This window comes from Halichoerus grypus, chromosome 14 (genome assembly GCF_964656455.1).
Source record: "Halichoerus grypus chromosome 14, mHalGry1.hap1.1, whole genome shotgun sequence".
NCBI lineage: Eukaryota > Metazoa > Chordata > Mammalia > Carnivora > Phocidae > Halichoerus > Halichoerus grypus.
Window position 1 is genome coordinate 26,595,216 of NC_135725.1, and position 24,108 is coordinate 26,619,323.

At 42.4% G+C, this 24,108-nt stretch overlaps 1 long non-coding RNA gene across 1 annotated transcript in view; it reads left to right on the forward strand.

Annotated features, from left to right (window-relative positions):
• The first annotated feature begins 280 nt into the window (after positions 1 to 280).
• LOC144380050 (uncharacterized) overlaps positions 281 to 24,108 on the forward strand; it is a 46,013-nt gene continuing 22,185 nt past the window's right edge. Inside the window, exon 1 of the long non-coding RNA XR_013443791.1 lies at positions 281 to 360. This is a non-coding gene — a long non-coding RNA (uncharacterized LOC144380050). The remainder of the gene's footprint in view (positions 361 to 24,108) is intronic.

The following is a 24,108-nucleotide window of genomic DNA, read 5'->3' on the forward strand; positions in this document are numbered from 1 at the left end:
TTTCTCCTGGAAGGGTGGGGAGGGGACAGGAAGGAAAGGAGAGAATTTTAGAATCTGGTTCTTCCATGTCTGAGAAGAGACAGTTCAGATTAATTACAAGTGCCTTAAATAAGAAACAGGACAGTATCCTCTGTGGAGAGTCACATTAGCCAGCCATAAACATTTGGTACTCATCCCTAGGCTCCAGGCGCAAAGAGAAGTTTAGACAGGTCTGAAAGAAAATCAGGCCAAGCACGACTTTAAAAATGAAAATTGGAAATGAGAAAACTCACTGTGCTCACACGGTTCCTCTTCAGACCTGTCAGCCCTCTCTGTATGTTGAGTCTACCGCTTTAACAAGCCTGGGAAGTTCAAGGTTTTGTGAGTACAATGTGTCTCTACTATTCTGCCTCTCCCCACCTCCCCGCTATAGAACATATTTTTCCAATTTAGTTTACAAAGAGATTTAGGTCTTCTCTGTTGTGCTTTATTCACCTATAACGTGGGGGATCATAAATACGTTTCCATCTCCTGGGAACATTCTCCCACATTGCATTTCCTAGATGTGCTGTCCAGATGTGAAAGGTTAAGTTACTTTTTAAATTTCTTCGGAACAGGGAATCTCTTAATGGAATGCATTATGTTATTCATGCAATGCCAGGTTAGTCAAGGGTGACTTTTATTAGGATAAACAAGATGCATCTGAGCTTCTCCTTTTTTCCGGAGATGTCCATCACAGCAGATGTGATAGAGAAGAGGCTGAGAGTTTGGAGGGTTGAGGAGAGTGGCAGATTGATTCAGATCTATGACTTTCCAATTCCTGAACGCTCAGTTTTTATGTGCTTGTTGCTCCCTGTGAGTCTCAGTTCTTGGGAGGCAGCCTATAGGTGCTGGTTCCAAAACTATTGGTATGTTGCTGGGACCAGCGGCGTGCAGGGGTCAAGATCAATGAGAATTTCTTTTGAATGAAACTCACAGTGGCTTGATCCAGGCTATGAATTAGATGATGCTGGCTTTTTTTTTTTTTTCTTTGAAGAACTGATCCTGTCTTTACATCAGTTTGACAATAATCCATTTTTGGAAAGGGAAACACTTTGAAGGAAAAGCACAAAGGTGGCCGTGTTGATTCCACCCTTGAAGGCAGGATTGATAGCCCAGCCAGTCAAGCACACTATGGGAGCTTTTATGTTCCTTCTGCTTCTCTTTCCCTTCTCCTCATTATTGCTTCCCAAAACTTTATAAAAAGGGAATCTTAGTGGTTCTTGGGCTTGAATCTCCTTCTTAGAACACCTCAGGTGGTGTAGGGAAAAGAGATTGTTTAAGAAACTGGACATTCTGCTCAAGACACCTCAAAAGCCCTGAGCTATGTGTTGCATTTAATGCGTTTTAGTGGGAAAAATAATTGGAATCAGTAGACTTGGGCCCTTAAATATGGGGAATGTACTTCCTGAGTGTTTTGTGCCAATGTCTTAACTTTTCTGAAGCTCAGGTTAATTGGTAAAATAAGAATAGTCATATCTTCCTCACAGGTGGTGGTAAGGACCCAGTGAATCATAGATTACATTGAACCATAGGAAATTGCCAGTATTCAATTGTTTTTGACCTTCGCCAACAACTATCTTAAGTGAGGGCAAACTCATATAAGCAGGGTTTTGTAAGTTGTAAAGTACATGTAAATTTTAGTTATAATAAAGCGAAAAGTTACTTTTTCCTCTCATGCGTGAGGGAGAAGTGGAAATTTCTTAAGGAGCAACTGGAGAACAATGTGACAGGAAGGTGTGTGCAGAATTTAAAGGGAAAAGATGAGGAAGATAAAAATAAGTGAGATGAATTTTTGTCTTGTGGGCAACCTTTTGCTACTTTAATGTGGAATGGGAATGAGGTTGCTCTGTTTAATCAACCGGTTTAATGAGCTGTGTGTATGCGAAATATTCACATCGTTTCTTGTTAATAGTTTGGAAAGTGAGTTTATTAGTATCAAGCCTGGCTTGATATTAAACAAACTTTGTCTTTTTCAAAGGACAACACATTTCTTATTCAAGCTGCTCCATCAAAACCCTCCAATTTAATAATATGATTAATAAGGTCACTTGAAATTTGGATGATATTCACACATTGCATAAAGGAAAAGTAACTTGATGTTACAGGTCATCTGGAATAGATGATCCATGTAATATTTATTTTAAGGAAATAAGGCAGAGAAACATAACACTAGCATGTTTTTTTGAGGTGATTAGGGTTCAAGGTGCAGTAAGGCTTAGTAAATAAACAGGCTAACTAGGGTGGGTAGCACACTTGTTATGTTTTCCTCTTCTCTAGTTGAGATATGTTACTATCAATATAAAGCATATTTCTGCTTCCCATCTTTCAGACTAATGTTCTGAAGCCAGACTTAATAGCTTAGGCTTAAATCCTTGAATAAAAATTGTGACAGTCAAAGTAGAAGAATTAAAACAGTGCTAATTCCCTTCCTTAAGAGAAAAAGATCATTTAGGAAAGGTTAGCATTTTCCAAAGGTGGAGGAATCCTGTCATCATGTGGTTTTGTGTAAAAATTTCGCGTCGAAATTCTCAGACGTGAGTTTTTGTCTTGGGTTTGGCAATGAATTTTGCAGTGGGTTAAACCCTTTGCCCTTATATTTTCACGGATAAAGATGTTTCATTAAGTACTTGGGGGTTTTTTTGTTTTCTCTTTTTCCTTGGGTAGAGGGTTTCCATATGTCCAGAATGTGCATGTCTTTTGAATATTTGGATGTTTTGAGGGGTGTGTAAGATAACTTAGAAACCCTTGAAAAGGTCTCTGTCTGCTCTCTATTATTTTTGTTCTAAACCATGAGCAATATTTAGAAACCCAGGAAAGATTTTTCTTAGGGAAAGACCTAGACTTGTGCAGAGGTGTGCTAAGTGATCAGTCTTACCATGGGGGTAAAACCCCAGTGGAAACCAAGAACAGAGTGGCCCACCAGTACAAATGTGACTCTGTGTTCAGGTATGTGGGCGGCCCCCACGGAGAGGTGACCTGTCTAGACAGGTCAGAGGCAGGGAGGGAAGAAGAAGGTCTCGTCCCAACGTCATGATCCTTAGCACCTCTTTTTGTGTTCAGAACTGCCTTAGTATGGATGATAAATGATATGGCCTCCAAAGATTTAGACAGTCTTATCCTCAGAATATAAACTGGGCGCTCAAATATACCAGAACTTCCATCTACCTCCTCAGGAGGGTACCAGGGCCGTAAGAACATTTAGCATCCCCCAGTTTTTGTGGTTGTTGCTGATGTTCTCCTTCTGTTTGCCCGAAGCGTTTTGCAGCCCGATCTTAGAGCTTGTGCACCTGTCTTCAGGGTCAGCAGAGAGGTGGGTGGAAAAGATATCGGGCAGACTGCCAGTGTTGGGGGAGAAGAGCAGTAAAGAATGGAGCTGGTGGTGGTCTTGGGAGGTCCGCGGGGCTGAGTTACAGAAAGGCCCCCAGGCTCTCCCAACAGTGTTCTACAGAATCACTTGGTCATGATTGTAGCCTTTCAGAGTGGGGAGTGGTCTGAGAAATTAATCCAGTTTCTCCTTTTGCCTCAGGTAGACATAGGCTGACGTTCGTTTGGCCTATGGAATCTTGTTCTAGTACGTTATCATATCACGTTTCCTCCTGGGTGTGTGTTCAGCAGCAGATTCACTGGGAGAGTCGAAGCAGCCTTGGTAGTGGATGTTTCGAAGAAATTGGTGCAATAGGTTATTTTTAAATAATGAACACACAGTTAGAAATGGGAAATGTGTTATTGAAGAACGGATAGCAAATAGTAGATGATATGGTTCTGGGTTACTATCTAATCCTGCCTCGATGTAAATTAGTGAAGGTGTGTGTGGATGTAAATTAGTGAATGTGTGTGTGGCAAAGGGAAATGTCTTCTTGATAGTTTCTGGACTCCCTTCTTGATTGGCGCATTCTCCTATGAGTCTTCTTAATGATTGTTCTGGGTCCAGTTTCTGTTATTTTGAGACCCACTTGGTCCTACCTCTGAAAGTTCATGCCTCGACAGTGTTGGGAGCCTGACGTGCCTAGGGTCACCATCCCCCACCCCTCCAAGGAGCCCACATGCATGATGCCAATAGCAGGGGAGACCCCTGTCCCTGGAGAACTGATGAATGACACCCACAGGAGACTCTGGATTCCTCAGGGGCTGCCTGGAAGTGATGGAACCAGAAGGTGGAGATTGGGAAGTAGGGGGGAGAGCAAGCAGATGCATCTTCCAAACATAGAAGAGTCTCAGGAGCCTGTCTGGAAGTTGATCACAAAGACTCAGCAACAAATGGCTTGTTGTGGAGCCCTGACCTGCTTAGAACATTCCCTTTATAGATCATCTTTCTGCCTCCCCACCCCTCCTTTGTGAGGACTTTGCTGGGGCTCCTTCTTTCCTTGGGAGGCTCCCTTAAGCATCTATTTATTCAGCAAATGTGTATGTATATTTAAAGATTTTATTTATTTATTTGAGAGAGAGAGAGAGCATGAGCATGTAAGTGGGGGAAGGGTCAAGGGAATCTCAAGCAGACCCCATGCCCAGTGCAGAGCCTGACGTGGGGCTTGACCTCACGACGTTGAGACCATGACCTGAGCTGAAACCAAGAGTCAGACACTTAACCAGCTGAGTCACCCAGCTGCCCCCAGCAAATGTATCTCGAACACTTCCTATGTGCCAAGATGATGCTAGTTGCAATTCCCTGTGGGCTGTACTAAGAAGTTTGATAAAAGAGTTTTTGTTTTGTTTTGTTTTGTTTTTTAAATTGTCAGGAAGTGATATGATCTAGTAACAAGAATTTAAAAGGTACCCTATCTGCTGCATGGAGCAAAAACAGCTGCTGGGCAGGCATGGAAATAGCAAGAGCATCTGGAGCTGAGGCCGTCCTTGGGGGCCATCCATGGGGGCTGGAGCAGGGGTGGTGTGGGCTGGAGCAGGGTTAGGATGGATTTATAATACAATTTAGAGATAGAAAGGGTAGAGTTTGGCAATGGATTAAATAAGGAAAGGAATGAAGAGAGAATTAATAATGACTCCTAGGTGTGTGACATGTGGAAATGGGTAGTTATATACTAAGATGAGGAAGATGGTGGGGGTGGGGTCATGGGAAGATGACCAGGTTTGTGGGGTAAATTAGGACCTTTCAAACTTTTCATGGTCTTGAAAGCATGTCATGAATTCACTTCTTAAGAATCCCTTTTTCAGCTAAACAACTCTACTTAGCAAGATAAATTTATTTTAATATGTCCATATTGGATCGCGGTTGACCATTGTGTAAAGACAGTCATTATAAAGTCTCTTGCTCTTTAATTTTGTGGCTTTCTGCCAGTGTTTCTTCCTTACCCGTTAAGGAGTTCTGCTCTCATAATATATCTTTGGCTCATTCAATTTAAGCAATGTATTTTCTTTAACTTTTTGTGCTTGTGAACTAAACTTGATCTTTTATCACCACCAGTTGTATGTCTTCTAGATCCCACAGTTTTATTTTTCAGTACATAGCCACTGATCATGGTTATAATTACATTTTTTCCCCGTTTTTAAATGGCCATTTTCCTTTATTCAACAGAAAAAAAAGTGCAGAACTGGGGACAAAGGTCTTTAGTGTAAGCAAGTTGAGGGAGATCTTTCTGGAGGAACTAAAGGAATAATTCAGAGGGAAAACTGCTCTGGAAAATACCCAATTTCCTATTTCTTTAAATATTAGTTGCCAAGGAAAGTTTCACAAATCATTGGTTAATATTTGAAGACAAATATAGAATTAGAATGTTTTCCCCCAAAATATCCCAGCTGTTCCCAACAGAACCTCAGAGTCTCACTTCCAATCAGGATCTGGATTGAACAATAGTCATTTTAGGACAAATGTTCCCCAAAGCCAAGATTTTTGTGGCTGGAAAAGTCAGGAGAGAAATTTAGACCAGCTTTATTGTGCTTGGTCAGTAATTTTCAGTACTTGTTCGGTAATCATATTGGAAGATAACAGCAGAATTCTGCTTCAGAATATCCTTGCAAATTATCATTTGCAATTTAATCTTAGAATTTCCTCTGGACCCCACTACATTTTCATGAATTTATATTTTTCTGGCTTTCTGTGGATATCGCTTGTCTGAGCCTTGTATTCTTGATAAGTACCCATTTTTAGAATCAAAAAACAAGGGACCCCTGGGTGATTCAGTTGGTTAAGCATCCAACTCTTGGTTTTGGCTCAGCTCATGATCTCAGAGTTGTGAGATCGAACCCCACACTGAGCTCCTCATGGAGCCCAGGATTGGGCTTGGCACTTGACTCAGAGTTTGCTTGCGATTTTCTCTCTCTGCCCTTCCCCCTGCTCACGTGCTCAATCTCTCTCTAAAATAAATAAATAAACCTTAAAAAAAAGAATCAAAAAACAAATCAGAACTTTACCGAGGTTGAAACTTTGCTGGTGAGGCTTATATTGAATGAAAATAAGCATTTGGAAGTTCAGCCTTCCCTGACCGTCCCTCCCCACCCATACCACTTTCTTTCCCATTTTTAGTTGGAAAAGCAGAGTGTCAGTAGTTTTTGTTAGGTGGATTATTAATGTTTCCTTTTGACATAAGCTTGGTGTTTGGAACATGGAGCCAAGATCTCTGCTTTTGGGTTTGAAATTGACTCTGCAATCAGCGGTTCATATCTAGACTTTGGGATTCTGAGCTTTAAAATGAGGATAGTACTCTCTTCTGCCCTGGGGTGGGGTAGAGGGCTGGCGTGAAGCTTCACGAATTTGTAATTTGTAATATGCTTTGGAGAATAAAAAAAACTTCATAGAAATAATAAACATTGTTATGACAACAACTTCTGTGTTTGTAAGCAAGCTGTTAACACAATTGAAACTGTGTATGCATCAGAAGTTAAGACTTGGCTTTGTTTCAGTTGATTTAACAAATGTAGCTAGCTGAAAGATGTACTTCATGACATAAAGTGGACTTTTTTTTTTTTTCCTGGAGGAGGAGTTACTCTTGAATAAACCAGTTTCCTGTTCTTGTTATTCAGAGGAACTGAAAGACTGTTAAATCTTTTATTTAAGTAGATTTTATTTAAGTAGATGCAACTTCTACTAGGGTATTTTTTTTTTTAATTAAGTGGGCTCTAAGCCCAACATGGGGCTTGAACTCATGACCCTGAGATCAAGAGTCACATGCTGTACCGGCTGAGCCAGGCAGGTGCCCCTGTTTTTGTTTTTAAATAAAGTAGCCACTTCTACTGACAATGTTAAGTGTTGGCAAGGATTAGGCCTGCCAGAAAACAAAGCAAAATTTGAATTTCCAATAAGCAAGGCATAAATAATGTTTTAGTGTAGGTGCATCCCATGCAACAATAGAGTGGAGAAATGAATTGTGTTTTCCTACCATAGAGCAGTAAGAATAGACAGCAGTGAGAATAAACAAACTGCAACTGTTTGCAGCAACAGGGATGAATTTCAGACACATAATATTGAAGGAATGCAATAGTCGCAGAGTACATACTGTATCATCCCGTTTATATGGAATTTAAAGAGAGACAAAACTAAACTATGGGATTAGGTCAGTCTAGTACTTAATCTTGGAAAGCTGGACTGGGCTGGGCAGGAGGGGGCCCTGGGGGTGCTGGTTGTGTTCTGTTTCATGATCTGGGTGCGTTTTATAAAAATTCATTGAGGGGGGCAGCTGGGTGGCTCAGTCGGTTGAGTGTACGACTCTTGATCTCAGCTCAGGTCTTGATCTCAGGGTTGTGAGTTCAAGCCCCACGTTGGGCTCCACACAGGGCTTGGAGCCTACTTAAAAAACAATAAATGCATAGCTTAAAAAAAAATTCATTGAGGTGTTATGGTCTATGCGATTTTCTGTTCTTTTTTTTTTTTTAAGATTTTATTTATTTATTTGAGAGAGAGAGAGAGACAGCGAGAGAGGGAACACAAGCAGGGGGAGTGGGAGAGGGAGAAGCAGGCTTCCCGCTGAGCAGGGAGCCTGACGCGGAGCTTGATCCCAGGACGCTGGGATCATGACCTGAGCCAGAGGTAGACGCTTAACGGCTGAGCCACCCAAGCGCCCCGGTCTATGCGATTTTCGTTATGCGTGTTATATCTGAATACAGTGTATAAGAAAAGAGAAAAATAGCATGCTTTAACATACTTTAACAAATTTCTCAACGTTAGAGAGTTTCAAGAGAGAAATTTGAGAAAGTAAAAAACTTGACAAATATTCCTGTAACTGTGCATTTATTACTATAGATGCCTATTTATTCCAGAAATTAAGATAGCTATTTCAGCTTAAGGTGATGTTTACTATGTTCCTTTATTAGAAGGTGACACTAATAGTCACCATTTCTAGATAAGCAATTTTTATGAAAGGTCAGAAAGTGTTCTATAATGCTCTAAATCACGTGGCTGAGGTTTCTGGGAAGCAGTTGGGTAGAATGGAGTGATTAAAATCATAGGTAGGCTTCAATGGCACCTGGGGGCTCAGTTGGTTAAGCATCTGCCTTCTGCTTAGGTCATGATCTTGGGGTCCTGGGATTAAGCCCCACATCGAGCCCCACATCAGGCTCCCTGCTCAGCGGGGAGTCTGCTTCTCCCTCTCCCTCTGCCCTTCCCCTCCTGCTCATGCTCTCTCTTGCGTGCTCTCTCTCTCTCAAAATAAATAAATAAATAAATAAAATCTTAAAAAAAATTTAAAATCATACATAGGCTTCAAAAATAGACTTGGCCATGAATCTCAGCTAAGACACTCGCTAGCTACCTTGGTAGTCCACTTCACTTCCGTGAGCCTCATTTTCTTCATCCATAAAATAGGGACAGTAACATCTCAATGCTTTAAAGAGGTTGTTGTATATAATAAACACAGTAACAACGAAACATGGAGTGTAGTTCCTGTTATGAGGAAGGTACTCAATACAATAAGCAGTAGATGAAGAAAACCAACCAGTCAATAGCTTGTTGAGGTCTGAAATCCCCACGCTTTCCTCTGGTTGGCAGTTTTAGCTATAGATATCCATTCCACCCTGGGTCAAGTACAGGCTATATTTTACAAACAGGCCTGGGAAAATAGAACATGAGTTTGCTGGTGCCAAGCTCTAAACATATTCATGCAGTGTGGTAAACCAACGTTTGCTTTTATTCACTTGCACATGGCTGGCTGGAGCTAGGACGGAGAGCCTTGTTTTTGGTCTTGAATTGCATGAAATAAAAGAATGAGACTGAAGTTGTATCCTATCAAATGGGCCTATCATGGGCAGCACTGTCTCTGGGTGACCTTGTCTGTGTTCTTTCAAGTTTCTCATTTCCGACCATCTCAAGATCTGCCTTTTGGACGAACCTGTATGTAGGGCCGTGAATATATGTGTATGTCTACGTTGCATGGTGCGAGGACAGGATCTTCAAAGGTGGGGTGACTCGGATGCACCCAGGGAGCGGAACTACCGTGGTGTGTGAAGCAGGAGTGGTGGGTGGCTTTGTGAAGGAGTTTTCATCCCCGCCCTGGTGGCCAGGACACCATGAGTTCCAGCTTTCTCCAGAATGGGAGCATGGAACTGTTGTTTAAAACCAGTGGTTCTGGGGCGCCTGGGTGGCTCAGCTGGTTAAGCATCTGACTCTTGATTTCGGCTTAGGACATGATCTCAGGGTCTCGAGATTGAGCCCTGCGTCGCGCTCCCCATTCAGTGGGGAATCTGCTGGAAATTCTCTCTCTCTCCCTCTGGCCCCTTGCCCCACTTGCTCTCTCTCTAAAATAAATAAATAAATCCTAAAAGAAAAAAATAAAACCAGTGGTTCTTCAGTGGTTGTATAACAAGGATGTGCTTTAAACATCAGGCATTTTAATGAGCCCCACATGCTTGTGCCTGTACTTTGGATCTCTGTTGCTTGAGAAGATACAAAGTGGCACAAAGATACAGTAAATTTAGTGCACGTTTACGAATGTGTATTTTACCAGTCGTGAATATTGAAAAAACGAGCATGGCACGTTGTCTACTTTGTCTGCAGATGACACCGGGTGCACCTGTGGATGTTGGGTGCCTTGCATTGCCTCCGGGGTCCCCTCGGGAGTCTCCCTCGCTGGGAGCACAGCCCTAAGCTCGCTTTGGGAAGCAGCTCTGGTGGCCAGACATCATACATAAAGCATTTCACTGAGTGAACTTTACATTGTGCTGGGGCCCCTCCGGCTGCATCATCTCAGGCAAACCAAGTCATCATTTGCAAAGTGGGACTAGTAGCTTACTTCCTGGGGTTGTTGTGAGGAGTAAATGAGATAAACAAGAGTGCCTAGAGCAGTGAGGCACAGAATGCGAGCTCAGGAAATGGGAGTTCCCTCTAGTGGCCACCGTCGTCTTTTGAAAACGTAAATGAGATCCTTTTACTTTCCTACTTAAATCTCTTCAAAGGCTTCCCCTGGGTGTTGCTAAAGTCAAAGTCAAAGCCATCCTCTGTGGCCTTCCTCGCTAAGCCCCGCCCTCTCGGGGCTTCATTCCTCCGTGGCGTGAGTGCCTTCCTGCAGGAGAAGGTTCTGAGCTCAGGAGCACCCCCAGCATCTTCAGGCTTTTCTTTTGTGGGTCCGCAGAAGGCTCATCTCCTCAGAGAGGCCGGGTGTGAAGCACGCTCTCCTGAGCACCCCTGTCCTTCTCTGCCAGGGTTGGTTTCTGTTATATCACATATAATTTGTAAAAACTAACAACTAACTAACTAACTAACTAACTAACTAACTAACTCATTAGCTCTCCTGTTTAGTTTCTGTCTCCATCAAGCCAGGGACTGGGCCCGCCTGCTCACTGCCGCCTACCGTGCTCCTCACGGGGCCTGGCACCGAGTAGGGAGGAAAGCATAGGTGTTGAGTGACTGGTGGTGTCTGACCCACAGCAGGTGCTTCTGAAGCGTGAGCTAATTGTGTCATGGAAGAGGTATCCTACCCAACAACTGGATGAGGTATGTCCAGATATTGCTAGGTTTTACTGAAAAAATGTGGTCATTAACCCCATTTGCCCTGGTCCTCCTCTACTATAGAAAATATGGAAATATAGGGGACTACACCCCACTCCCACAGTGTGCCCAGCTTCTTTCTGAGAGTCTCTCAGGTTGCTGTCGTCATGTGACACATGTGTGTGTGTGTGTGTGTGTGTGTGTTTACTTAGAACAGTAACCAGCACATAGTAGATTCTACTTGATGTTAGCGATCATCATCACCATTGCCAATATTAACGTGTGTTGGGATCACATTCCTCACTCCTTTTCTCCAGTCTTCTTTCTTTCCTATGTCTTTCTCAATGGCCACCTTTGGCTGAAGGGCAGAGGGCCTTCCTCCCTCCTCTGGCTGATGTTATTACCGCTCCTCTAACCTTCGGGGGATGGTACTGCTGTCCCAACCACTGCATCTCAAGTGGAGAGTTTTCCTCACACTTCCCTCAAGACAGAGGCCAGGCCACAAGTTTTGCCAGGTCCTTCTCAGGCCGGGAATGACTGACGTAAGGACCAGCAGTGTACCTGCCTCGTGGAGCTCCCAGCAGTGTCTCTCCTGCAAGCCCAGGGACCCCGACTCTCCCTAGGTCTTTCTCAGCTACCCCATTTCACCTCCTCCACCCTCGGCCATGTTGGGGGGAGACAGAGAGAGAATTAAGTTTCTCTCACTGAGGAAAGCAAGAAAGCCTCTGAGTCACAACTCTGACTCCATTCTGTGTAACAATTGACGTTTCCAAATCAAGGCTTAACTTCCTCTCCTCAAAGCACTGAATTGAATTAGAGGGTATTTTTTAGTCCTCCCCTAACAACCATTAGGAGTATTCTTGATTTGTATTAATGTAACCAAAGGGCATATTTTGGGTTTTTTCCTAAAATAAGGTAACGATTGCCTGGAAGGTGAATTCAATCTTCCTTTGAGGAGGCAGAAAACTGATTTTAAAGGTAAGGTTTTCTCACACTGGCCAGTGTCCTCTCTGTCTTTCCGCTATAAGCTTCAGGTACTCATTGCCTGAACATAAGGACCATGTCACACTCTCCTGTCCAAAGAAACAAGCGTCCTGCCTCCCTACTGTGGGTGTGTATCAGTCAGGATGGCCTCTGGCATGCTGCAGTAACAAACATCCCCATATGTTAATGGCCAGAACCATCTCACCGACATTACATGTTCGGGCCAAGTGGCTGTGCCCATGGCAGTCTCTCAGAGACCCAAGATAGCTAAGTAGCCACCCTCTTGAATTTCAGGCCACTGTGCCACAGGGAATAGATAGCGCTGAGTCTTACATCCGCAGTTCAGTGTTCTGTCCCAGAAGTGGCACATGTCATTTCTGCCGTCTGCTTGTCATTGACCAAGACAAGCCACGTGGCCCCACCCTACCAGCTGGGAGCCCAATGTGCAATTCTCCCCCCAGCCTGGGACAGCTGACTGCTTTGGTGACCAGCCCCAGTGCTCCTCACAGCATTCTGAGTATTTGGTGACCGATTTCACTTCTTTCCTCAGAAAGAGCTCATTGGCCTTCTTTTTTTTTTTTTTTTTTTTTACTTCCTCTTGGATTCTCTTTCATTTCTCTTCTTGAGGACTTAGAGATAAAAAATAAGGCCTGTCACATAGTATCAAAAATGCATTTTATTTTTCAACCTGCTGTTCTCTTTAACCTCATTTTCCTTGTGTTACTTCTTCCATTCCCAGGACTTTTGATGTGTTATGTCCCCTTCTAGCTTTGACATTACTCTGAAAACTCGAGATTGGAACTTACAGGGCTCCTGACCAACACTGGTAAAAGGATTCAGCTTGGCTCCCTTTCTGGCCCTGCCTTGTGTCACACTTTTTTTCCCCCTCCCAAATATTCATGTATCAGTATTCCCAGATTCCTGAGCATTCCTGAGAGAGCCTCACATCCTTGCCTCCCTCCTCTCCTGAACTTCCAACTCCAGAATCTCTTAGACCACATGAAGGGAATTGTGCTGTGAAAATCACAGCCCTGACTACAGTCAAGTCTTTCTTCCAGTAAAAGAAAGTAGGCTTCACAAAAGAAGGATCTTCGCTGCAAGATGGTTCTAGCTGCTTCCAACATTTTGTCTGTTCAGATGCAATGTCCGTGTTGTAGAGTTTAGTAACCATGGTGGTGGTTCAAGTCAAAGCTGCAGTTATGTGAATTATCTACTCAGGTCCTGGAAATAGTAGCTGCTAAAAAGAATTATACAAAACCAGCTTCTTCCAAGTGAAGAAGTTACATAATTTTTTAAAAACAGAGACATCGCTTATAATCAAACTCCTTAAAAATGTTGGTGTATATTTAGTGGACTTCAAGGTTTCCCATGACGAGATAGTTCACTCTGAGGTAAAACAGATAGATGTGTTTATCCAAACATGGGGATAGCCTTACTTCTAAGCCCTTCCCTTAGAGCCATCTATAGAGATATACAAAGCTATAGAAGTGTCTTTGCGACAGGAAAATGCAATGGAAAATAAACCAGACCACGCTTTGCATTGAAAGCAAATGATGTGATATATTGTAGGGCAGGCAACTTTAAACACTTCTGTTAGGTCAGGCTAATTTTCTAGTCTAAGATCAGAATGCAAACATGGCTAAGCCAATGTATGTGGATTTCTATACAAAACATATGTGAGTAATATTATTTTTTGGGAAGATTATGGGCAGGCCCTTTCTTGTAAATATAATTATTTAGGATTATGGTTCAATTCCTGGCACTGTCTGTGAAGCTTAAAAGCTTTCCAGGGAATGGAAGTTTTTGCTCGCTGTGTGTCATAGCTCCATCTGACCGAGAATAACAGGGCATGAAGCAATCAGGGTTGTTTTTTTCCCTGCCAGGTGCGAGATGCTCCTGGAACATGAGCAGCAGAGACTCCTTCCCAGAAAAGAAAAAGTGATCAAAAATGAGAAAAAAAATTCAAGTGTGACCAAAAAAATGGAATAAAACAGCAAGCTTTTACAAACATGGTCCATCCCTTAACTGCAATTTCTTTTTTTTTAATTTAAAAAAAATTTTTAAATATTTTATTTATTTATTTGAGAGAGAGAGAGTGAGAGAGCATGAGCAGGGGGAGGGGCAGAGGGAGAAGCAGGCTCCTCGCTGAACAATGAACCCGACGCGGGGCTTGATCCCAGGACCCTTGAGATCATGACCTGAGTCAAAGGCAGCCACTTAACTGACTGAGCCACCCAGGCGCCCCTTATCTGCTGTTTCTACTTCCCTGGTTTCAGTTACCCGCAGTCAGCCAGGGCCTGGAAGCAGATGGTCCCCCGTCTAAGGTATAATCAAAAGGTCAAAAAGGTCAAATAACACTACGTCACAATGCCTACGTCATTCACCTCACTTCATCCTATTGCGTGGGCATTTTATCACCTCACATCATCACAAGAAGGGTGAGTACAGTACAATAAGATATTTAGAGAGAGAGAGAGAGACCACATTCACATTACTTTTATAATCATTCCACTTTATTGGTTATTGTTAATCTCTCACGGTGCCTAATTTATAAATTAAACTTGATCATAAGTATGTATGTATAGGAAAAAAAACATAGTATATATATAAGGTTCAGTATTATTTGTGGTTTCAGGCGTTCCCCCTGGGGGTCTTGGAACCTATCTCCCTCGAATTAAGGGGGATAATTGTAAGTTTGTCTCCATTCCACAAGGTGGCGGTAAAGACATTCCTAAGTACCATCTGCCTGGGAGAAGAATGAAGCCCCTAAGTGGCAAAGTATTATTTCAAGAGTGTACTGTAGGAATCGATGCTATTGAAACCAGAGTAAATACATTTAAAGCCTGGGTGAGTGTTGTTTGTGAGAAGCTCCCTCTGCAATCCCCTTCCTTAGCTCTCAGGAGGGAAATGAAGGAGAAAAATAGAAGTGCAGCTTGACTTCATACCATGAGTTTCTGTCCCCCGAAAGAGGACCTCAAGCTGGAGACCAGAACTTGCTTTCCCTCTCCTACAATCTTGAGCTTTCCTTGAAGTGAGATACTAAACAAGCCATTTGTTGGCTTTCAAGGCTGAAAATAAAGTCTACAACTAAACTGTGAATCAGACAAAAAGTTCAGACCAAAGTATCGTGCTTTGAGCACGGCCCAATGACACTAACATTAGTTTTTAGATTTTTTTTTAACCTAGAAAAATAAATTCATCTGTAACTCAGAAGTAGCATATTAAAATAGTTGAATTAGAACTTCTTGGGGCTCCTGGGTGGCTCAGTTGGTTAAGCACTGACTCTTGATTTCTGCTCAGGTCATGATCTCAGGGTCATGAGATTGAGCTGTCTTGGGCTCTGCACTGAGCATGGAGTCTGCTTGAGATGCTCTCTCCCTCTCTCCCTCTGCCCCTTCCCCAGCTTGTGCACACGCTCTCTCTCTCTCTCTCTAAATAAATAAAATCTTAAGAAAAAGAACTTCTTCATCACTGTGTTTTCTGATTTCATTAGTGCTGGAAAAAGAACATGCAAGATCTAGGTTAGATAAAGTAAGTTTCCAAACATGGGAACTGAAGAAGAGCCTTTTCTGCAGGTCTAGCCAAATGGGATGATTTAGTATGAATTAATCAGGGCCCTGCTAATCTAATCTCTATCCACATCTCTCCCCTGAAGGGGAGGATCAGGCACTTGGAAGCCCATGTTGGGCCACTCTGCACAGGGCAACAAATATTGGTTGAGCAATCATGCTGTTGAATTCAGGCCCGAAACTCAAGAATGAGAAAGGCACATAGTCTGCCCTCAAGGAAGGGAGGAAAGTCTTGTCTTTTCCATCTCTTTGCAAAAATTGGTTAGTAGTCTTGTTTATGAGCTTTGTTTCCATATAAAATTTGGGAAGACATGTAAGGAAGAATTGATCTGAAGTTTCTGTTGGGCCCCAAATAGGTGTTTAGCAGTAGCTGGTGCCCAGCTGGGTCTTTCTCATGAGTATTGCATGACTAGTGAAAGAAGAGATTCCATTACTTTTCCTTGGCAGGGGCTGCAAAGTAGGTTTATTTTCCTCTCTGGTCAGAGGATGATCCATAGCTACTAAGCAGCATTCTCTTGGGACAAAGGGAGGAAATGAAGTCTAATATTTAATATAAACATTACATTCTTTGAGGACTTTCTTTCTAGTGAGCTGAGTCTGCTCCTAAAACAAGGATAAACATGGAGGAGCATTATTGTCCCCATTTGACAGATGGGCAGACTGAGACAATGATGGATTAAGAAATTCATCCATTTTTATGTCATCTTTTATTGATAGAGCTAGTTGTAGGGTACGCCGGCCTGTTGACATCTGACCATACGTCATCTCTCCTACATGGGACCCCTATTTGACTAGAAAATGCTTTTGTTGTGCATTAGGGAAAGGAGCGCCCTTTGAGCAAATGCAGCCCCATGGGTGCCTGGCTTGGCAAAAGGGTCATGGGCTGCATTTCAGTTCCTACTTACCTCCTTGGTTGGGTGCCCTTGTGCAGTACACAACCTGCACAACTTTGTGTCATCCCTGGCCCCGTTATCGCTTCATACTTGAGAATCAGACTCTTCTATGATTTGGTGAGAAGACTGAGCACTGGAAAAGCCAGCATGGCAGATCTGCCATATGGCAGATGGATAATAAGTGTTTGTTCAATGAATGGATTAGGTCAGGCATCCCATCACGTGGTCACCCTGCACCATTGCATCCTTGTAGCCATAGAGCTCCCTAAAAAGGGGTGTTTGAGGCAGAGGTAGAGGTTGGGGGTAGGCACACTTCTCAGCTGTGTGCCTCTTCTTCCTGAGCATGTTAAATTCCTTTACAAGTACTTGCTCCCAATCTTTATGAGTAAGAGGAATAAAACCACTAACACCACTTGTTATTCCTTTGGGGTTGACCACACACCTATAAATAGGTGGGCTCCCTACATGGAGGTATGGAAAGAGGAAACCAACAGCTCTCCTCCTTCCATGCCCCTTGGAGTCTTAGGTGAGAGGGTGTGGACAAGGGCCATCTGCGGCTCCTACCAGACAGACTGAGATCTACAAACAGCCCTGGACCTTCGGATCAGAAGCCCTCGGGGCGGTCTGGGGGACGCCTCTTCCTGGCTGCCAGGGTCATAGAGATGGCTCTGGAAGGAGTTAGAGAAAATGGACTCTTGTGTTCAAGGGCTTGAAAAGCACCCGGTCAGCACCCTAAGATGGAGTAGAGAGAATCAAGACTGAGCTTCCCTATTTTAGTTAAAGTCAGTGGAAAACTCTGGGGAGGAACAGCGTCTTCTCTTGCGCCTGCGTCTTGTGTTCCTGTGGAGCTTGCTGGGCTGGGCAGGTCAGACCAGGCTCTTGATCACTACCTAGAGCTGCTAATAATGCCCAGTTTGGTCTGGGAAGGGTGTGAGCCTGGGCCGGGTGGGGTACTAGATAAGCCACAGAGAACTCCTCTTTGCAGATGACAGATTTAGGCCATTTGATCTATTATCAGTTGTTTTCACCAGGCAACTGTAAAAATGAAATTATCCTGTGTTGAAAACGAGACTCCCTCCTGCCTCCTCCAACAAAGTCCAGTAACCGGCATGAATTACTTTTCCTTTCTGTCCCAATTCCCCAAATTTCATCTTTCTGGGGCAGCTCAAGGAGTAGATCTGGATTCTTTAAGTCCTCAAACAAACACGATTTCTCTGTCATTTTAATTTCTACGTTTTGAATGAAATGAAAAAAAAAATTTAATTCCAGTGGAGTTAATATTTGAATGAATTTTTAAAAAATTGGCTGCCATTATTTCATTTCTTCGTTGTTTATGTATTAATCTTTTTTGGGGGGCGGAGGCGAGTGAACACGTGGGAACTCACTAATGAGAGGATTGTCTGATTGAAGAAACTTTATACCAGCGGCCGAGTAGCGAGCCTGAGTCCCTCTGTGTGGCTTCTGAATTCAGACACCCAGAATTTTTACTGCACGTATGATTTATCCATTGGTCAATAGATTCCTGCTGCTGGAGAGATTTTATAGCTGTCCTGTGACAATATGATGCTGAGGCCCCGAGAGAGGCCGAGGCATACAAGAGTGTCTATAGATAGATTTACCCCTGGGGGCAGCGCCGGGGGAGCAGATAGAGACCAGCTGGGAGGGGCTGTCTGCTGGGAAATGTGTTTCCTAAATCTGTCCCTTGCCTTGTGAACTACTGAAAGACTCCCACGGCCATGGCAGTGTTTCCAGGTAGGAATTTTTTCTTTATTTTCAATCGGAGTGACATTTCTGTTCTCTGTTTCACTTAGAAGTAACCTTTCTAGGCGTAATTCTGACTGGTATTCCTTCAGGAGCAATGATGGGAAAGATGACTTACTAATTACTAGCTTCTCAAGCCTTGCACTTTGCACCAGCTCCTGAGAAATTAGCACTTGAGCTGTGGTCAGTTGACGTAATGACGTAGGAGGCTGAAGGTTCTCCACATAAAAGCAACACCACGTTGTATATTTGTTTTGCTGGAAGTTTTCTTTTCTGACGGAAAGTTTATCAGCTTTTGAGGTTTCTACCCGTTCTTTTTGCTCTGAATTAAAAAGAGAATCTGTGTGATCCCAGCTTTTAGCACAGTCTCAGGCACCCAGAAAGAGCTATAACAGCAGAGTTAATGAATGAATGGAATGACCATGAGTACTTTCGAGTACACTTACGTATCTGGCTGTATGGGGCTTTCTTGCCCTGTTGCCCAGTCTCATCAAAACCACAGACAGCTTCAACAGCTAACATGTTTGGCCTCACTGATTTGGGGAAATCATTGAGCCACAAAAATGCTCCTGATGACGTACGTTTCCAGGGGCCAGTGGGCATTTCCATGGTCATCTCTTCCTTTGTTTACCTATCAAAAGGCATAGAGATCACAAACCACATGCACTGAAGAATTCTCATCTTGCCTCATGAAATCCACAGGGAAAAGATGTAGAAGGAGGGGCACAGGGTTTCGTATTTTGTGTTAGACCCATTTTCTGGTTTTTGCTTGGTCAGCTCTGCTTCGTCTCTGGCCCGGGCTTGTGGGCCAGTGAGAATTAACACAGTCACGTGTGGATACAGTGCTCTCAATTCGACCAAGCATTGATGTAACTCCCCAAACTCATAACATAACAGGATCAAATGTTTGCTCCAGTTAGGGATCTAGCCTCAATCAATGATAGTCACACCACAGATAAGTCTGATTGGGGTGTCAAGCCCTGTGGTCACACTCACACGAGTGACATTCCTCCTCGGGGACCCAGCCTGTGCTGTCCTATCCCTGGTTTGTGTATTCTGTCACCACTAATTCAGTAATTGTAACAGCTCGTTTGACTTCTGCTTTGAAAAGAGAGAGTGATTAGAAGGTTATTGTCTGCACATTCTGAAATGTGTGGTGAACCATTCAGCGCAGAGGTTGTGAGATTCATTCATTCATTCATCTATTATTCTGAATGCCCAGCCCAGTGCCTGGCACACAGGAAGAAGTCAGTCCCTATCTATGAGTGGCTGAGCAAAGACAGGATATTATACCCAGTTTTTGGACAACACGCCAAAGCCGTGGGTAGTTTGCAAGGCACACGAATGTCTATGGTTTAATGCCACGCACAATTTTAAACCCTTTGCCTATATCAGCACATTCGATCTTCCTAACAGACCCCAGAGGTGCTTTTCATTGTCACCCCCTGCTTATAGACACAGGAACTGGTCACATGCGAGTTGCCCGAGTCAGTAAGTGGCAGAGCTGAGGCTTGAGCTCAGGCATTCTGTAGGCAGAGACCATGCCTTTCGTCACGATCCCACACGGCCTGTCACGTTTTGATACTGCTCATATTCTTGGGCCCCCAGCAGAAGGAGCGTACATAAAGTAAATTCATTAAAAAAAAAAAAATCCAAACAGATAGTCTCTTTAAGTCTATTCCAGACTTGACACAAATGTTTGGGATTGGGTTTAGGAGTTAGGGAGGATAAGTGGAATCCAGCTCACACACCAATGTACTGAAATCTTATCTCTGCTGATTTCTTATCTCATATTTCATGTTGCACATAAAATACCCCTGGACTTCTTTGTCCTCAGAAACCCACACAAAGGGCACTTGATTTAATGACGTCAAGTGATCAATCTTGGTACAGTAGTCTTATCACAAATGCTATGAAACTATTTTTATTGTGTTTCCTTGTGAGCAGCTATGGAGACAGGTTCAGATCCACAGCTAATTCCCATTTCCATGAAACTTCTGTAGCATATGGTGGGTGTTCACGTCTAGACAGTCTGCCCAGCACGTAGCACATGAAATTAAACTTGAAGAGGAAGGCTCATGAATCTGGATCATGGATTCAGTTTCACAGGCGCCTCCCTCGTATTCTTTCTTATTTATAATTTTCAATTATGCTTATTAATCATGAAAGTAACACATAATTATTGTCACAAATGAAACAACATAAATATATAAAAAGACAAAGTTAGTAATCACTTCCCCCAACACACACACACAAGTGTGCATCACACCGGCGTGCACACACATTCCTCTCCCTGCTAGAGTAAGCGATAGTAACAGCCAGATATTTATCCTTCTCCACTTTTCCCTATCTTAGTAAAAAATTATGCAAATATAGTGCACATATTATTATAGACATTAATGTGCAATTTTTTTTTTTTTACAATTTACTAGACTTTATTTTTTAGAGTAGTTTTAGGTTGACAACAAAATTGGGTAGAAAGTAGAGATTACCCATATAATCCCTGCTTCCACACATGCATAAGCAACCCCCTTAGTAACATCCCTCACCAGAGTGGCACACTTATGACAGTTGAACCTAACTGCAATGTATTTTTTAACACAGTAATATATGAAGTTGTTGATGTTTGACCATTTTGACCTACAAAATTGGCAATTTCAGACGGTTCAACATAATAGCAGATCCACTGATACAGATTTCTATAATAATATCAAATAAATGCATGGATGCACAAAATTCCATCATGGTTATTTACTAATTTTCCTATGGATTGTCAGATTGTTTCCAGTTTTTGAGAGCAAAACGATGCCACAGTAAACATCCTTAACATTTTTCTCTCTCTATCCCAATTTCTTAGAACATAGCTTGGCACACAGAAGGTGCTCGACAAACATTTGTTGAGTAGCTAAATGGGGGAAGAGGCTCAGATGCTGTCATGCAAGCTGTGTGAATCTTAGGCCACTCATCTGATATACTTGCCATTGGATGGGACCATGGCTTCTCCACATCCAGTCTCATTCTTCCTACAACTCCCTGCCATTTACTTCTGCCTGTGGCAGCCAGTGAGTGTTTCTCATACTCACAGTTTCCTTTTTATTTCCTTTAAAAATAGCTTTGTTAAAACATAAGGCTTTTAGCATATTCACAGATACGTGCAACCATCATCACGGCCAATTTTAGAACATTTTCATCACTTCGAAAAGAAACCTCGCAGGCTTTGTAATTGGGTTAGTTGGCTTTTTATTGAGTTGAAGCGTTCTTTATATATTCTGGATACTGGACTCTAATCAGATATATACAGCTTCCTTTCCACTGAAATTTGCCACGTGGTATTTCCCACTTTCTTCAACGGACACTGCTTGTTCTCAAGTGATGCGCCCACAAGGCACAGAGGGAACCGGGGGGAGAGAGCCCTGGGTAAAAGTGTAAAGTATGCACATTTCCTTGCATAACCTGCTCATGGCAATAAAGCCAGAGCCGGTCTTTTTCAAAAACTACCTCATTGCAGAGGTCTGCTTATTGGGCAGTGGATTAATGTCCATACCTCTTAGCTAATTAGTGTGGAACACAAATCACCCTTACGTAATAAGGCTTGACAATAAAATGAGAAGTCAATGTGAATGTTTCAACTGCATGTCCACCCCTTAGAGCTTTCGAGACAGGTGGATGAGCTGTTTGTGCCTTCTCTAGTCCACTGCTGATAACTTCCATGTTATGAGTCATGCTTTCTATTTTGCCCAATTACTTCATGGAAAAATCCAAGATGATTTATATATTAAGGTTATTTTCTGGAGTTCGAAATGTAGAATTAATTTTGCACAATTTGATTTCATTCCAGAAGGAGATTTTTGTGGATTTCTGTGATGGGGAAAGTCTGAATTAGTTAGCAAGGAGACAAGATCAATGGAACCTGATTGGTGGGGTAATTGCTAAATTGCAAATGAAGAAAATAACAATCTCTACCCAGAAACCCCTCCTATAATTCCCTGGAATTCCTCTTAATAGACATGGCATATCTAAATTGCTATCTGAAGTTGTTACTCCAAGGACAGTCCTTTGGATAAATGCCTGACATTTGTTTTTTTTTTTTTACATAGCTGTCTCTTATTACAAGAACATATTGTGTAATGCTAATTGATAAATGATAAGTTTGGTTGTAATCATCAGCTATTCAGAAACTGAGGTATTCAGTTTGTGGCACTATGAATATTTGTTTTCAGTTTCTTCATCTTGGTGATTTTAAAACCACCCACCCTAAAGAAGATTGAGTCACAAGAGAATCTTTTTTTTTTTTTTTTTTAATTGAGATATAATTGACATATGACATTGTTTAAGGCAGGTTTAAGGTGTACAACATGTTGATTTGATCATTTATATATTGCAATATGATTACCACCTTAGTGTTAACTAAAAGCTAGAACCTCTATCCCATCACATAATTATCAGTTGTTTTTTTTTGTGGTGAGAACAGTTAAGATCTAGTCTCTTAGCAACTTTGAGGTTTATCATATGGTATTGTTGCTGGAATGACTTTGCTGTACATTAGATCTCCAGAACTTATTGATCTACTAGTTGTAAGTTTGTACCCTTAAATGACATCTCCCCAGTTACCCCACCCCCAGGCCCTAGTAACCACCATCCTCTGTTTTTACAAGTTTATAGATTCCACGTGTAAGTGGTATCATACAGTATTTGTCTTTCTCTGTCTGATTTATCTCACTTAGCGTAATGTTCACTAGAGAGGCTTAACTAAAGACCAAAAACTGTGTGTAACTGAATTGCCAAATTAGAGTTTGCTGACCACATGAGGGTGGTGTTGACTATAAGAATGAAGGTATTCTAATTGTCTAAAGAACTCAAAGCTACAAACAAGGCTTCCCAGGAGGGTGGTGATAGAACCTTGCATCTACCTGACTCTTTCTGTGCGGGACACAGCACATGGCCCAGGTTCCTACTAGCATCTTCCTTTTGGCTGGGGAAGAGCACAGATGTGGGAGTGAGACAGACCTGCGCCAGACTCCTAGGTCCCTCCCTCACCAAATGAATGATCTAGGACAAGTTACTTGATATTTCTGAGACTCCATAGAGATGACAGTTTAGCTCATCTCATAGGTTCATTGCAAGGGATAAATGAGAACATGTCTATAAAATGCCTCTTCCAGTAACTGGCCCAAGGCAGGCACTGACCACATGCTTCTTCCCTTTCCCTCCCCTCTTTGTTTTCTGTCCTCTTTGCTCCCACCACACTGCCTCCACAATTTAAGTCAACTCAGCACTTGAGCTCTTGGGAGAGTAGACTTGATCTCCCACTGAGAAAAGAGACAGTGTCCTAATGCCTACCCTCAGATCTACGTGCAAAGTAGAACTCCTTTCTAGTTATCACGACCTTTTGGCAAAATTGACTGCAATTCTCAATGCTTAGTTCTTTTCCTTGTACAAGTTCCTCCAGTGATTCTTTTCTTTCTTTCTTTCTTTCTTTCTTTCTTTCTTTCTTTCTTTCTTTCTTTCTTTTTCTTTCTTCTTTCTTTCTTTCTTTCTTTCGTTTCTTTCTTTCTTCTTTCTTTCTTTCTCCTTCCTTCCTTCCTTAAATTGAGATGTAGTTGACATGTAACAATTATCTTAGTTTCAGTTGGTCAACATAATTATCGGACATATGTGTATATTGTGAAATGCTCACCATAATAAGACTAGTTAACATCTATCACCACACATAGTTATGATTTTTTTCTTGTGATGAGTACTTTTAAGATCTACTCTCTTGGCAACTCTGAAATATACAACTCTGTTATTAATGATAGTCACCTGGCAGTTATTCATGACCTTGGCTGTGAATTCCACCTGTCTTCTGTTCACCTCGTAGGTGTGTCACTTAAGAGGCATCATAGGAAAAGACAACCACCCCAGTAAAAATAATGGCACTTTATAGATGAGTGAATCAATGGGATTAAAGAGTTATGAAAAGATGCCCAAATCCACTGGTAATTAGGAAAATACAGATGCACAAAACAAT